Here is a 17,963-nt window from a genome sequence, read left to right on the forward strand (position 1 = left end):
AAACACAGATGGTGCAGGTACTGTGATTGCTGGGAAAAGTGTTGATGAATCAGTGAAAGTGACAACTTTTCTCTAGTGGGCTATTCACTTGGTTTGCTAAAGTACCTATAGAAAGAAACAATAGTGTACCTGGATTTTTACCAGCTCAATGAATCACCAGAGAATCACGTTTATTTAGCCAATTTCTTTTGCTACAGGAAATGCCTTTGCACAGTCTCTGTACTGGAAAAGCAAATTTGTGTATAATAAAGTTAAATCCGGTCGGGCGCTGTGGCTCACGCCTGTAATCCCAGCAATTTGGGAGCTGAGACGGGAGGATCACGAGGTCGAGAGATTGAGACCATCTTGGCTAACGCGGTGAAATCCCGTCTCTACTAAAAAATACAAAAAAAAATTAGCTGGGCGTGGTGGCGGGCACCTGTAGTCCCAGCTACTCAGGAGACTGAGGCAGGAGATGGGGTGAACCCGGGAGGTGGAGCTTGCAGTGAGCCGAGACCGCGCCACTGCGCTCCAGTCTGGGGGACAGAGCGAGACTCCATCTCAAATAATAATAATAATAATAATAATAATAATAATAATAAATAAATAAATAAATAAATAAATTTAAATCCTTCTTCAAGTCTGACTTACGGGGAATAATATAAGCCAAATGTACATTTATATAGAATACTGTGTCTTCAACTCTTTCAACAACACAGTCTTCTAATCAGCTCAGGGCATTCTGTAAGCTGAGATAGGGAAAGAGGATAAAGACAAAAGGAAGAACATTTTAAGGTGATAAATACCCAAACAGAAAGTGAAGGACTGGTAAGAAATTGCGAGTGTTTTGATACAGGATGGAGTGAAAACACTTTGTGAAAGAATAGGCTTTACACAGCTTTTGGAATAATAAAAATGGTAGGGCTTCATGCATTACTATAAGCAGTGGTCTTTAGGATATGGAATATTATGAAGACTCAGACATGGGAGTATACAGTCTAAATAAAGGACACACTGAATAAATTTGCTTGAAGGAACCTAAGGATGAAGCGGCCAGGCCAGATCAGTGAAGAACAGAGATTTTCCATCTTGTGGACACTTGTATTTCCAGAAGTTAGCATGGAGAACTCAGCATAGTAGCATATAGCAGGCACTCAACACTTTTTAATAAAAGAAGGCATAGCCCACCTTTAATAAAATTAGAAGCTACTATTATATTAGACATGCCTACTACTTGTTGCCTTTCCTGTCCATAGTCCATGCTGAATGCATGGTAGACCACATGACAAGGGACCTGACATATCACGTTTGAGGCACAAATTTATAGGCTGGCAAGGAACCTATGATATCATCTGGTGCAAAAACATATTTTTTATTTTTCCATAAGTTATTAGGGTACAGGTATTTGGTTACATGAATAAGTTCTTTAGTGGTGATTTGTGAGATCCTGGTGCACCCATCACCTAAGCAGTATACACAGTACCATACTTGTAGTCCTTTATCCCTCACCCTGCTCCTATCCTTCCTCCCAAGTCCCCAAAGTCCATTGTATCATTCTTATACCTTTATGTCCTCATAGCTTAGCTCCCACATATCAGTGAGAACATATGGTGTTTGGTTTTTCCATTCCTGAGTTACTTCACTTAGATTAATAGTCTCCAAACTCATCAAGGTCACTGCAAATGCTGTTCATTCATTCCTTTTTATGGCTGAGTAGTATTCCATCATATATATATAGATATATAGATATCACAGTTTCTTTATCCACTTGTTGACTGATGTGCATTCGGCTTGGTTCCACAATTTTGCAATTGTGAATTGTGCTGCTATAAACATGTTTGTGCAAGTATCTTTTTTGAGTTATGACTTCTTTTCCTCTGGGTAGATACCCAGTAGTGGGATTGCTGGATCAAATGGTAGTTCTTTTAGTTCTTCAAGGAATCTCCTCACTGATTTCTATAATGGCTGTGCTAGTTTACATTCCCACCAGCAGTATAGAAGTGTTCCCTGGTCACTCCATCCACACCAACATCTCTTTTTTTTATTTTTTGATTATGGCCATTCTTACAGGAGTAAGGTGGTATCACATTGTGTTTTTACTTTGCATTTCCCTAATCATTATTGATTTTAAGCATTTTTTCATACATTTGTTGGACATTCGTATATCTTCTTTTGAGAATTATCTATTCATGTTCTTAGCCCACTTTTTGATGGGATTGTTTATTTTTTTCTTACAGATTTGTTTGAGTTTGTTGTAGATTCTGGATATTAGTCCTTTGTCGGATGTATACATTGTGAAGATTTTCTCCCACTCTGTGGGTTGTCTGTTTACCCTGCTGACTGGTTCCTCTTTGCAAAAGCTCTTTCGTTTAATTAGGTCCCAGGTGTTTATCTTTGTTTTGATTGCATTTGCTTTTGGGTTCTTAGTCATGAAATCCTTGCCTAAGCCAACATCTAAAAGAGTTTTTCTGGCGTAATCTTCTGGAATTTTTATAGTTTCAGGTCTTAGGTTTAAGTCCTTAATCCATCTTGAGTTGATTTTTGTGTAAGGTGAGAGATAAGTATCCAGTTTCATTCTCCTACATGTGGCTAGCCAATGATCCCAGCATCATTTGTTGAAAAGGGTGTCCTTCCCCCACTTTATGTTTTCTTTTGCTTTGTCCAAGATCAATTGGTTGTAAGTACCAGGTTTATTTCTGGTTCTCTATTCTGTTCCATCAGTCTATGTGCCTATTTTTATACCACTACCATGCTGTTTTGGTGACTATGGCCTTATAGTATAGTTTGAAATCAGTTAGCGTGATGCCTTCAGATGTGTTCTTTTTGCTTAGTCTTGCTTTGGCTATGTGGCTCTTTTTTGGTTCCATATGAATTTTAGAATTGCTTTATCTAATTCTGTAAAGAATGATGGTGGTATTTTGATGGCGATTGCATGGAATTTGTAGATTACTTTTGGCAGTATGGTCATTTTCACAATATTGATTCTACCCATCCATGAACATGGGATGTGTTTCCATTTGTTTGTGTTGTCTATGATTTCTTTCAGCAGTGAGTTGTAGTTTTCCTTGTAGAGGACTTCCAACTCCTAGGTTAGGTATATTCCTAAGTATTTTACTTTTTTTGCAGCTATTGTAACAGGCATTGAGTTCTTGATTTGATTCTCCCTTTGGTTGCTGCTGGTGTATAGAAGAGCTACTGATTTGTGTACATTAATCTTGTATCTAGAAACTTTGCTGAATTATTTTATCAATTTTAGGAGCTTTCTGTAGTAGTCTTTAGCATTTTCAAGGTAAATTATCATATCGTCAGCAAACAGTGACAGTTTGACTTCCTCTTTACCAATTTGGATGCCCTTTATTTCTTTGTTTTCTTCTTTTTTTTCTTTTTTTTTTTTTTTTTTTTTTTTTTTTTTTTTGAGACAGAGTTTTTCTCGTTACCCAGGCTGGTGTGCCATTAATGGTGCGATCTCAGCTCACTGCAACCTCTGCCTACTGGGTTCAAGCAATTCATCTGCCTTAGCCTCCCAAGTAGCTGGGATTATAGACATGCGCCACCATGCCCAAATGCAGGGATGGAGTTTCACCGTATTGGTCAGGGTGGTCTTGAACTCCTGACCTCAAGTGATCCGCTGACCTCGGCTTCCCAAAGTGCTGACAGGCATGAGCCACCACACCCGGCCTACTGGATGCCCTTTATTTCTCTCTCTTGTCCGATTTACGCAAAAATTTTGATCAAAACTTAGATGAATTCAGTCAGTCATGATGTCTCATGACTGTAATCCCAGCACTTTGGGAGACCGAGGCCAGCAGATCACCTGAGGTCAGAAGCTCAAGACCAGCCTGGCCAACATAACAAAACCCCATCTCTACTAAAAATACAAAAATTAGCCAGACATGGTGGTGCACACCCATAATTCCAGCTACTCAGGAGACTGAGGCAGGAGAATTGCTTGATTCCAGGTGGTGGAGGTTGCAGTGAGCCAAGACTGTGCCACTGCACTCCAGCCTCGGTGACAGAGCAAGAATCCATCTCAAAGAAAAAAAAAAGAAAAAAAAAAGACTTAGATGAATTGATCCAAATGGATTCTATTCTTGGGAAATTTGAAAAAGGGACCTTGAGAAACTCAGTTCCTTAGCAGTGAAACATGTTGCATAAAGGCTATAATAAAGAAAAGGACAAAGTAGAAATGCAGTGATTTGAGATTCTGGGCAACCAGAGGAAGCCAGGGTGTTAAACGAGAAGAATGGAGTTGATTTGCTGGAAGGAGCAGTGAAGAGGAAGGCTGGCCTCCCTAGAGGAAGAGGAAGTAACCTCTCTATCCCAGTTCTACCTTATCTGAAGCCTACCTCCACCTCTTTCCCTGGCCTCTGATTTTATGAGAGTTGAGCAAGCTTACATGACATTCTGATTGTTGCACCAAAAGAACTTTGACCAGAGCAACCATGTAATAGAACCATCATAAACCAATGGCCTCAGAAGACAAATAAAATTAGTAACCTTCCCCCTACTCCCTACTACTAAACAGTGCACAGGATTTAGGAACTCTAAAGAATGTGGTCATTTTCAGAAATACAAGTAATTGTGGATTCTTTTATACGTCTATGCTCTGACCCACCACTAAATCACACAGACCCATTTCACCTGCCTCTGGCAAAATAGACTCTTTTCTTTCACAACCAGGTATGGATTTTGTTTTCTGTTTTATTACATTATTGCAAGCAATGCTGCCTGCCAAACCACATGCTCTTAAACTGAAATGGCTTCTAGGCAAGTACTGGATTATCTGTGACAGTAAATCAGTCAATATGCTTGGCTTAGGTACCACAGCAGTTAAATAGACATCTTCGGCTTCAGGAGGGGAAACCTTCCTTCAAATACCCAATTCAGCTCCTAATAAGGCCTTCTGAAAAGCTTTTTATTTACATAGTATTTTAAATCACCAAGAAGTTTATTGTGAGGTTTATATGAGATATAAAGGCATGAAAAGATAATAGACAACAGTTCTGAAGTAAACACTGAATGCATAACAAGTAAAAGCAAAATATTTAAAGTTATTTTAACATTTAAATTATTCCATAAGAAAAAACTTTTGAGAGTCATGAAATGTCTGGCCACTGCTCACTATATCTGAATTGAATGCTCTAGCTGTGTATACTGTAAGCAGGAAATAATGCCTAACACAACAGTTTATTGGATAGCAGACTCAGTGTTTTCAGTGTGCACTGGTGGATGGATTTCTTTATCTCCTCTGGGAGGGATAAGATCCAAAGGTTAGAACAGGCTCAAATAAATTCAGTTCAGTATGTGTGGTCTCTTCTGAATTATTCCAAAGCCTTACTGTCTAGCTTCAACCATGTTCCCCTACTTCATGTTATCTCAATTATATATCTACGAAAAATTGGAGAAAGTAGTATTCATTTATTTGTAAAGACATTAGAGATTCTGGACATTAGAGGATGCCTGGAGCACAAAAGTACAGAAGAATATAAAGATAATCATTTATATAGGTCACCTATTGTAATTTTTGTCTTGTCACTCATCACTTTCCACATCTTCACATGTACCACATATTTTCAAGAAATAAAGAAGAAAGATAATATATGTTTATGTTTTTGTTTATATATTTTCCCCCAAATATCTTAAACATAACTTGCTATCTTATACTTATATTATCTTTATATCTAAAAATAAAAGAACTCCTCAGGCATGATTTTATACAGTGTGACTAAAATGTAGAAATGGAGTCAAGGAAGCTGAAACACTTCGTAATTAGGTAAATAATGACAGATTAATTCACAGTGATGCCTATTATACCGTAAAAAATAAGAAGTAAATTTATGTATTAGATTTGCTAAAATGTGACCAACAAGACTCTTGCCAGGTGTCCTAATGAAAGTGATATTGTCTTCAAACCCTGCATGGCAATCCCTGATACACCTCCGTGGTATCTAGGCAAGACAGGACAACCTGGAAGTCCAACCGCTTCCTTAAGAGCATCCAACTTTTAGATGATTATCCAAAATGCCTCATTGTGGAAGTGACAATGTGGGTTCCAAGCAGATACAGGTTGGCATGTACTTCTGAGGGAAGTCTGTGGAGCTGATGGACAAGAACACTATAACACACAAGGCCATCTGAGGCCATCCAGAAAACAACTCGGCTCTGGAGAACCTGTTGCCTCATATCTGAGGGAACGTGGGCTTTGTATTGACCAAGGAGGACTTCACTGAGATTAGGGACACACTGCTGGCCAATAGGTGCCAGCTCATGTCTGTGCTGGTGCCTTTGCCCCACGTGAGGTCACTGTGCCAGCCCAGAACACTAGTCTGGGCCCAATAAGTCATTTTCTTCCAGGCTTTAGGCATCACCACTAAAATCTCCAGGGTCACTATTGAAATCCTCAGTGATGTACAGCTGATTAGGACTGGAGACAAAGTGGAAGCCAGTAAAGCCACACTGCAGAACATGCTGAACACTGCCCACCTCTTCTCCTTTGGACTGATATCAAGAAGATGTTTGACAACAGCAGCATCTACAATCCTTAAAGTCCTTGACATCACAAAGGAAACTGCATTCTCACTTCCTGGAGGGTGTCCACAATGTTGCCAGTGTTTGCAGATTGACTACCCAAGTAGATGTTAATTCTCTGATGATTAAAATCAAAACTCAGCATAGTATATCATCTAAAGCAGACAACCCATTAACTACTTGATGAATAAGGGCACTAACATTTTTTGTGGGAGTGGTAGCACTAGAGACATGGGCAAAGAGCCTACATTCTTTAAATGGATTCCAGGACTAATCTTTACTTTGAGGCAAAGGAAGTGTCAGGTATTTTAGATATAACTAAAGATGTCCCTGGTTTTACCTAATCTTGATTATTCTCTTTTTTTGGTTTGCTTTAAGTTACATTTGCTTTTCTTTTTCCAGTGTCCTATAATTCCAGTGAAAGTTTATGCTATTGATTTCAAATTCTTATTTTTAATGTAGACATTTAATATTTGTTATAAATTTCCCTTAAGCATTGCTTTAGCTACATTCCATAAGTTTTGAGAAGCTGCTTTTTTGATTTTCATGCATATCAAACTATTTTCTAATTTCTCTTGTAACTACTTTGACCCACTGGCTGCTCAGAAATGTGCTATTTAATTTTCAAGTTATTTGTGGATTTCCTGGATTTTCTTTTGTTATTGATTTATAATTTTCACTGTGGTTGGAGAACACACTTTGTGTTATCTAAATTCCCTTCCATTTTTTGAGACTTGTTTTATGACCTAACAAGTAGTTTATCCTGGAGAATTCTCCATCTACACTTGAGAAAAATGTGTATTTTGCTGTTGTTTAGTGGAGTGTTCTACAGATGTCTGTTAAGATTATAGTTGTTTAAGACTTTTATTTCCTTGTCAATCCTTTGCCTAGATGTTTCATCTATCAATGAATGTGTGGTATTGAAGCATCCAGCTATTATGATTGTTGAATTACCTATTTTTCCCCTCAAGTCTGTAAGTTTTTGCTTCATGTCTTTTTGGGCTCTGTTGTTAGGTGCACATATGTTTATAATTATTATATTTTGGATAGATTGATTCTTATATAATTTTAAATGTTGTCTCTAGTAATAATTTTTGCTTGAAATCTGTTGTGACCATTACCATTCCAGCTTTCTTTTGGTTAGTGTTTGCATAATATATTTTTTCCCTCTTTTTATTTCAACCTATTTGTATCTTCAGATCTAAAGTTTGTCTTCTGTAGATAGATAGTATATTGAGAGATCATGTTGGGTTTTTAATGCATCCTGCAATCTCTGGCTTTTGTTTGGAATGTGTAATCTATTTACCTTTAGTACAATTATTAACAATTTGGAATATGTATCTGCCATTTTGCTATTTGCTTTTGACATGTCTCTTTTTTTGTTACTTTATTCTTCCATTACAGCCTTCTTTTTGGTTGAAATATTTTCTATTGTATTATTTTAATTCTCTTGTTCTTTAATTTACTAAATTTAAAATTGTATTTTCTTAATGGTGGCCCAAGGGATTACAATAATTATCTTCATTTATAATAACATAGTTTCATTTTATACTAACTTAATTTCAATAGTATACAAAACCTTTGGACATATAGTATGTAGCTTTATCCTCTCCTTCCTTCTTTTTGCTGTTATTATCATACAAATTACATGCTTATGTTTTTGCACCAATCAATGCAGATTTAAATATTACCTTATCCAGTTTTTAAATAAAATCAGTTAGAAAAAATATGCACAAAAAAATACATTAATACTATTTTTCATATGTGCAGTTTATTTTTGCCAGTGACCTTTATACCCTCATGTTGATTCTAATTGGTATCTGTAATATCTAATGGGGCTTTTTTTATTTTTTATTTTTTGGCCTAAAGGATTCCCTTTAGTATTTTTTTGAGGGCAGGTACGGCAAGTATGTTAGTGATGAGTTCTTTGCTTTTGTTAATCTGGCAATGTCTTCATTTCTCCTTCAATTCTGAAGAAGACTTCTGCTAAATACAGAATTCTGGTGTACAGTCTTTTTCTTTCAGTACATTAAATATATCGGTCCACTGGTTTGGCCTCCACTGTTTTTCATGAGAAATTAGCTGTGAATCATACTAAGTATTCCTTGTAGGAGATGAGTTTCTTCTTTCTTGCTGCTTTAAAGATTGTCTCTTTGTTTTCCAGTTTCGACAGTTTTCATATGATATGTCTCAATGTGGAGCTCTTTGAGTTCTTTCTACTTGGGGTTCACTGAGCTTCTTGGATATGTAGATTACGATGAAAGCATAATCTACATTTTTTTTTACAGGTTTTACTACCAAAATTTGAAACTTCCCTTTAAAAACTGGGAAGTTTTTGGCTAAATTTTTCAAATATTCATTCTGCCCGTCTCTTTCTCCTCACTTTCTTGAACTCACATTATACATAGTTGGTATACTTTGCTGTATTTTGCTGGTCTTTGAGGCTCTGTTTCTCTCCATTCTTTTATCTTTCTGATTTGCAAACTAAATAATCTCAATTGGCCTCTGTTACATTCACTGACTCTTACTTCTGCTAGCTCAAGTCTGCTACTGAGCCTTTTTAGTGAATTTTTTATTTCCGTTATTCTACTTTTCAAATCCAAAATTCATTTTTATTTTTTTTTCTGGTAACTTCTTTCTTTATTTATATTCTCTGTTCGATAAGACATCATTATCCTATTTTCCCTTATTACTTTACATGTTATTTTCTTTAGTTCTTTGAGTATATTTAAAATAATTGACAAAATTTTTGTCCAATAAATCCAGTGTCTAGGCTTTCTCAAGGACAGTTTCTATTGATTTTTTTTCCTGTGTGTGGGCCATAGTTTATTGTGTCTTTGCATGTTTTGTAATTTTGTATCAAAAACTGGACATTTTAAATAATGTGGCAAATCTGAAAATGAGATTCTCCCTCTCCTTTGTGTATATTATTGCTACTGCTTATTATTGTCGTTTGTTTAGTGAGTTTACTGAAGTAATTCTGTAACATCTATAAGTTTTGTGGAGGCAAGATTCAAGCTTTTTCCTCCTTGGATATATAACCCCTGATTACTGCAAACCTTTGTTTAATTTCCAAAGTTCTGAAAAAGTTGGTTTTTTATAATTTTACCAAATTTTTGTTGCTTTTTATAAAATCTTTAACTCTCCATTGTTACTTACATTGTCTATTCTTAAGTTGGAAGTTTAGATCCTTATTCTACCATCTACAAATGGTAGAACATTTGTTTTGTTGTTCTAATATAATCATTTAAAGCTATAGATTTGCCTCTAAGCACTGCTTTGTCTAGGTACCACACATTTATATATATTGTGTTTATTGTAATTTGCTTCAAAATATTTACAGTTTCAATATTGAGTTCCTATTTAGTACATGTGTTATTTTGAAGTACCATATTTAATTTCCAAATACTTGGGGATTTTCTAGATATTTTCAGTTACTGATTTTTAATTTTATTCCACTGTGGTCACAGTACATACTCTGAAAACCTCAATCCTTCTGAAATTTACTCAGACATATTTAATGACACAAAATATAACTGATTCTGTTCACCATTTAATGTATACTTGAAAATAATGTGTATACTATAATTATTTTATGTCATATTAGTGTTCTGTTAAATGTTAATTCAAGTTTCTTGTGTAGACTTTTTGTATTTCTTCAGATTTTCCTGGTCCACTTGTTCCATAAATTAGGGAATGAAGGGTGTTACAAATTTATAGCCATGCCTTTTGGGTTTTGTGTTGCTTCTGTTACTTCCATCAGTTTTCGCTTCATAAAAGTAAGTGCCTTGTTTTTAAGTGCGTACATAAATAGAATTATGTTATTTTGATGAATCACCCATTTCACCATTTAAAAACTGCCTATCCTCATCTCTGATAGTACTTTCTTCTTGAAGTCTACTTTTTCTCATATTAATATAACTGTGGTAGTTTTCTTAGGCTTGTTGTTACATGCTATATCATTTGTCATTCTTATACTTTCTAACTATTTACATTTTTGTATTTGTAGTGCACCTCTTATAGATAAGATAGAATCTGGTTTTGCTTTTTACAGTCCAACAAACTGTGTCTTATTTGGAGTGTTTAGTTTTTATGTATTTCATATAATATTTATAATTAATTCTACTTTCTTTTTGTTTTCTATTTCACTCTTTTATTTTTGTTTCTCAGTTGTCTCTTTACTGCCTTTTTGGGGTTAGCTGAAATTTTTAAGTATTCCATTTTATTTTCAATATTGGGGTCTTAGCTACATGTCTTTTTTATTTTTTTAGTTTGCTCCTGGGTTAGCAACGTATGTTCTTACAAAAAAGATATTTAGAATCCATATTATACCACTTAACAGTTCACAACTGACCATTCATAACTCTCATTTCTCACCAGATACTTCATATTTCATACTTCTCACTTCATATTTCATACAACTCAACTCTCAATTCACAAAATGTATTAACCTTACAAGAGAGTAATTGCATTTACCTTTTATCCCATTTTTATGCAAATGTTTTCATATCTTTTATTTCCACAAACAAACGCCCATCTTCAAACGCCCTTATTGTGCTTTAAAATAATCAATTGTTTTCTGAAGATATAATGAGAGGAAAATGATCATTTATATTTATCCATCTATTTACCATTTCTGGACATATTATCTCTTACCTATAGGATTGAGTTTCCATCTGACATGATTTCTCTTCAGCCTAAAGAATATTTAGAATTTATTTTAGTGTAGATCTTTTATGACACATTGTCTAAATTTTTGTTATTTGAAATGTCATCAGTTTCTCCTCATCATTTTATTTTTTCAATGTTTTATTATTGAATGTTTCAAATATAAGTGGTTAAAAGAATTTTACAGTGACTACTAATGTGCGTATCAACTACAATACACAATTAACATGTTACTATGCCTATGATAGCCTATTTATCTATCCAGAATTCTATCTATATACTGTCCATTTTATTTCTTTATGCTTTTCAAAGCATGTTGCAAGTTTCATCCTCAGTTTTCCAAGATAATTTCACTGAAATTGACTTGTAGGATGTCCATTTTTATTCAAAATTTGTATCTGTGTTCTCTGGATTAAAATTTTTCTATTGATGGCCTTAAGTTCAACAGCTCTTTCTTCTTTCATCTGTCTCTATTCTGCTGTCAACCTATCCAAAGAATTTTTACTTCAGAGATTATATTTGCCAATGATAGAATTTGTTTGGAATTTTTTGTCTCCATTTCTTTTCTGAGAGTCTATAAGATCTTATTTTTTTTAATTATTCATACACATTTTCCTTTAGTTCTTTGTCTTCTAATCCAAAATCTGAAGGATGCCAGGCTTTGGTTCTTTGTTTACTTCTTTTTTCTTGACAGTTTATACATATATACACACACACAAACATCTTTGAAACTTTGTATTATGTGCTAGACATTGTTAATTGTTGTTCATATTTACATTCTATTATCCTCATCTGAAGAGTGTTGATTTTTGTTATCATGGAAAATTTAATTACTGGTGGGTTACCTTAAAAGTGCATAGATTTTTTTTCTAATGCTTTGTTAAGGTAAGTCTATAAAAAACTCAAACTCTTTCTCAAGTGGATCTAATTTCATAATACTTGACCTCCAAATTCTGTCTCCCCATGGGTCCTAAGGTTTTAGTTTTTGTTGGGTGGGAATAGGAGGGGATTCTTAACCCTAAAGTTAAGAACTTGTGTCTTTGATGGGTATGCACAGTTGTAGTGAACTGTGGGGAACTTCTTATCCTTCTTGCTGGGCTAGACTTCTAACATGAAAAGTATCTCCCGCAAATGGTTTTTTTTTTTTCTACAATTCTTTAATGTTCCCTTCATCTAAAAATGGTGAATTAAAATCAACCAACTCAAAAAAATTTAAGAAGCAGCAATATTAAATGTATCACCTAAGTTTAAAGAAATGTTCACAAATAAAGAATGAATTGGCTTTGCAGTAGAAACTCACATATACAAGATCCACAGGAACAAGAATCTCAATAGCTATTAATAAAGTTATCAGCTTGTTTAAAAAGAGAAAAAAATACGAAGTCTTAGGGTATGTTAATAGACACATAATATTCATATCAAGGGAGGCAGTAACCCTGCCACACATGACATTGTCAGGAGGTCATGCCTGATGGTATATGTACTTTACTGGACTTTGCATTTGAAGAACAATATCAAAGAGTTAACAAATGCTTAGGATAAATTAACTAAGATAATGTTCTAGTATATTATGCTAGAATAAAGGAATAAATGATTGAAAGAACTATGTATTTCACCTTACAGAAAAGATAAAGTAGGGGTGTGATAGGGCAAGATATCTGACTTTAAGCATTCAACCTTTCAAAGATTGTCATGTGAAAGATGAAAGAGTCTATGGCATACTGCTTCAAAAGACAGCTCGAACTAATAGGTAAATAAATGACAAATTATAGCTCAAGTTATGGAAGAATTATATAATCAGAATAGTACACTAATAGTAAAGTAGTTTTCAAAAATGACTTTCCTCACAAGTACTTAAAAAAAAGAACATATTCCTTCTCCTAAATTTCCATGTCCCTCCTCCTAATTTTCCATGCCTTTGTATGTGTGGCAGGCTTTCCAAAATATCTGGGGAGATGAAAAGAATATGCATATGGCTGGGCGCGATGGCTCACGCCTGTAATCCCAGCACTTTGGGAGGCTGAGGTGGGTGGATCGCCTGAGGAAGGGAGTTGGAGACCAGGCTTGGCCAGCATGATGAAACCCCGTCTCTACTAAAAATACAAAAACTAGCCGGGCGTGGTGGCGCATGCCAGTAATCCCAGCTACTCAGGAAACTGAGGCAGGAAAATCGCTTGAACCCGGGAGACAGAGGTTGCGGTAAGCAGAGATCATGCCACTGCACTCCAGCCTGGGCAACAGAGCAAGACTGTCTCAAAAAAAAAAAAAAAAAAAAAAAAGAAGAAGAATATACATTATAGGAATTCAAACAACTAAGATTGAAAAGTGGATACTCCGGTTTTAAAACATTTTCAGCTTCTCTGCTGTGTCACTCAGTCACTCTCAAACTTGACTTTCTCTTCTTCCCTCTCCGGACCACTACCAACAACCATAATAGCAAAACACAAGCCATTAAAATCAATTCCTCTCGCATGTTAACGCAGAGAAACTCAGTTCTCTCCTCCCAAATACCTAAGAACTCAGCTCCAGGGTAACTCAGAGAAGGTGAAGTTGATATGATTTTTTGTAAAGTCTGAGGAAGCTCTTCATCAGCTCTTCCTCCCAGATTGACAGGATAAGTGGTTTTGGTCTTGTGGTCACACATGTAGCAGAACTGTTTTAGATCTTCGAAGAAAAGTAATGATGATAGAAATGGTTCTAACTGCGTCTGAAACACAATACAAACTGACAAAGTTTTCCTGTCTCTTATATATATCAAAGAAGTATCTCTACTGAGTGGTTATATTTCATTAAAATTGGTGTTTTTTAGACTCCAGACTAATGAATTTAGGGTAAAATTAAATACCATCAAGGGATTCAGCAACTCTCTGTTGGTGGCAGTGGCATTAAAATCACAGTTATGAACACGCTGATCTAAGTTCAGGTCTAGCCAGATGATGGCATACGATGTCGTGGTACACAAACTGAACTGTACTGGGAACCAGAAGACTTGGAATAGTGTAAGTTCTTCCACTATTTCAGAGATCTTATAAAGTAATCACTCTTCTGGGGTCTGTGTTGTACCACCTTTACTATATCAGTTTCACATTTCCATTTGTCTACCTATATTCTCCCAAAACCAAAGGAAGCTGTGGTTCGTTACAGGGAAACAGTTGGTATAGTAGAAAGTGCATGAGCTTTAGAGTCAAAACTGAGTTATAGTCTAATGTCTATCTTTAGTCTAATAAAAATATAACCAATTATTACCTTGCCTCATGGTTATGAAGATTAATGGAAATATTACACATGAAAGTTTTGGTGTGAAAAGTCAGTTTTATAGGTTATAGAATCAGAAAAAATAGATTGCTTAAGTATTTGGTTATTGAGATAGGGACTTGAATCCAATCAAACTTAAAAGAAATCTGAGCCTTTAGGATAAAACCATTTCAAAGGGAACGTCATCCATAAAAATCATAGGTTATATGAAAATATGACATAATTTTAATTACACTGCTTATAATGTCAATTACAATTACATTTTTATTTGTAATGCTTCTTTATTATATAGCAGAGTACATCATTAGCAGTTCTAATAATGGCAATTAGTCCACTTTGCTCTTTAAATTAATACGTTCTTTCATTGCTGGGGTTCTGTTATAATTTGTCAAAAGGGTGAAATGACTATTTCCAGTTTGCCCTGGAAATGTTGCTTTGTAGAAGATAAACATTTTTCAGTTCTGCTAAAGTATGTTCCACTATATTACCAGAGTCTAAACCACCAACTTCAATACTGAAACCCAAGTTGAGATTATTAATTTAAACCATAGTTCTTCTTGTTCTTCCTCATATTTTGGATGGATAGAGTCACATAGATGTTTATTCTTTCCATGAAAGAGGATACTAAACACTTGTTCAGGATGGGAATCTTGGCCCTTTTTAAAGAGTTCCCCTCATATTTCCACAAAATAAAAGAAAAGTCTAATCAGCAAGGAATTTACAACAAAATAAGTCTCAAACAACCTTTGGCCTGGTTCCTACCATCAGGTGCCCACTGCGTAATCTGACCATTCTTACACCTCTATTTTCATTTTCACTGACCATCCGATGCTCCCTTTTCAGGACTATATAGAAAATGAGGACCACCATACACAAATGACTAAGAATTTTTAAAGCTTGTCCTCTTAAACCAGAGAGCCTCAGCTTCATTTTAAAGAGAATGCGGAGTTCTCAAAAATAATTTTATTCTTAACCCTTTTAGAACATTCTGCCATATGGCTCCATGGATTATTCCTTGATGTCTGTTACTCAGTTGTTATTTTGGTCACTGATATCTTACCTGATTATCCTCGTGGGAAAGTCTCCTTCTGTCCCCTAGGATGTGTCTCGGAGCCCCCATCTCTTCTTTAATACAGGCATCTTGAGTGATGACATACATTCCTTCATCTTTAGCTACCATTAGATAGGTCAGAGTTTTTTGAGGATATAGAAACTACACCAATTACTTTTTAAGAAAAAAGTTAAACAGAATTTTTTTTTTTTTTTTTTTTTTTTTTTTTTTTTTTTTTTTTGAGACGGAGTCTCGCTCTGTCACCCAGGCTGGAGTGCAGTGGCCGGATCTCAGCTCACTGCAAGCTCCGCCTGCCGGGTTTACGCCATTCTCCTGCCTCAGCCTCCGGAGTAGCTGGGACTACAGGCGCCCGCCACCTCGCCCGGCTAGATTTTTGTATTTTTTTAGTAGAGACTGGGGTTTCACCGTGTTAGCCAGGATGGTCTATGATCTCCTGACCTCGTGATCCACCCGTCTCGGCCTCCCAAAGTGCTGGGATTACAGGCTTGAGCCACCGCGCCCGGCCTAAACAGAATTGTTAACAGGCTACTAGAAAATTTAAAGGGCGCTGGGCGCAGTGGCTTAAGCCTGTAATCCCAGCACTTTGGGAGGCCGAGACGGGCGGATCACGAGGTCAGAAGATCAAGACCATCCTGGCTAACACGGTGAAACCCCGTCTCTACTAAAAAAATACAAAAATCTAGCCGGGCGAGGTGGCGGGCGCCTGTAGTCCCAGCTACTCCGGAGGCTGAGGCAGGAGAATGGCGTAAACCCGGCAGGCGGAGCTTGCAGTGAGCCGAGATCCGGCCACTGCACTCCAGCCTGGGTGACAGAGCGAGACTCCGTCGGAAGAAGGAAGGAAGGAAGGAGGGAAGGAGGGAAGGAGGGAAGGAGGGACGGAGGGAGGGAAGGAGGAAGGAAGGAAGGAAGGAAGGAAGGAAGGAAGGAAGGAAGGAAGGAAGGAAGGAAGGAAGGAAGGAAGGAAGGAAGGAAGGAAGGAAGGAAGGAAGGAAGGAAGGAAGGAAGGAAGGAGGGAGGGAGGGAGGGAGGAGGGAGGGAGGGAGGGAGGAGGAAGGAAGGAAGGAAGGAAGGAAAATTGAAAGGGCGAAAGGGGCACACTTTCGCGCTAATAAACCTAGGCTAGGGAAACAAAGCTAAGAGGTTGGAATCATTAAAGCTTAGGGGCATGCAGGAGAGCTCTGTGAAACTGGAATGCAGGTATCTGAGGAGTTAGCACTGGTGTTGAAGAGCTAAAAGGAGAAAGCCCACAGAGGTGGGACTCCGTCCTCTGAGGATGAGGCATGGGCTGGATGGTGTTGTGTTTTCTGAGAGGTATGTGATGAGGCTGATTTTAATGGCACAGAAAAAGACTGCAAACTGCAATCAGCTGCTATTTCTGGGATCAATTGTCACTGTCAGGGTAAAGAGTTATCACCTGACTGGAATTGGAAGTAAATAGCAACAAGTTCGTTTTTACTCCTTAAGCCTTTTAGATGTTCTCTAGTGCCTCTTATTGGCAAAGCATAATGGGGAGCAACTGACAATAAATGAGCCTCAGTACCATAAAAGCAAGTACATATGGAAGCATGAGTTTGAAACTGAGAGGCATAGTTTAATAGCCACTATGGTCCAGACTTTGGCTACTCAGCATTCACACACACTCTTCTACATAAACTTGACTTCAGTATAATGATACAAACCACTTTATTGTTGACTCCACGAAATCTTTTGTATATTCAAAGATACTCTCAACCCTTTTATTTTTTTATTTTTATTTATTTATTGTACATGAATGAGTTCTTTAATGGTGATTTCTGAGATTTTGTTGCACCCGTCACCCGAGCAGTGTACACAGTATCCATGCCTCTCCCACCTTTACCCCCAAGTCCTCAAAGTCCGTTATTTCATTCTTATGCCTTTGCATCCTCATAGCTAAGCTCCCACTTATGAATTAGAACATATGATGTTTCATTTTCTATTCCTGAGTTACTTCACTTAGATAATGGTCTCTAATTCCATCCAGGTTGCTGCAAATGCCATTATTTTGTTCCTTTTCATGGCTGAGTCGTATTCCATGATATATATCTACTACATATTTTTATTCACTTATTGACTGATGGGCATTTGGACTGGTTCCATATTTTTGCAACTGCTAATTGTGCTGCTATAAACATGCAAGTACAAGTATCTTTTTTTATACAATGACTCCTTTTTTTCTAGATAGATACCCAGGAGTGGAATTGCTGGATCAAATGGTAGATCTATCTTTAGTTCTTTAAGGAATCTTCACACTGTTTCCCATAGTGGTTGTACTAATTTACATTCCCACCAGCAGTGTAAAAGTGTTCCCTTTTCACGGCATCTACACCAATATCTAGTTTTTAATTTTGTTGTTGTTGTTGTTTATGGCCATTCTTACAGGAGTAAGGTGGTATCACATTGTGGTTTCGGTTTGCATTTCCCTGATCGTTAGTGATGTTGA

General features: G+C 36.5%; 1 pseudogene; it reads left to right on the plus strand.

Annotated features, from left to right (window-relative positions):
- The first annotated feature begins 5,929 nt into the window (after positions 1–5,929).
- On the plus strand, positions 5,930–6,691 carry LOC104654111 (annotated as a pseudogene).
- The last annotated feature ends 11,272 nt before the right edge of the window (positions 6,692–17,963 follow it).

This window comes from Rhinopithecus roxellana, chromosome 14 (genome assembly GCF_007565055.1).
Source record: "Rhinopithecus roxellana isolate Shanxi Qingling chromosome 14, ASM756505v1, whole genome shotgun sequence".
NCBI classification, from domain to species: Eukaryota; Metazoa; Chordata; class Mammalia; order Primates; family Cercopithecidae; genus Rhinopithecus; species Rhinopithecus roxellana.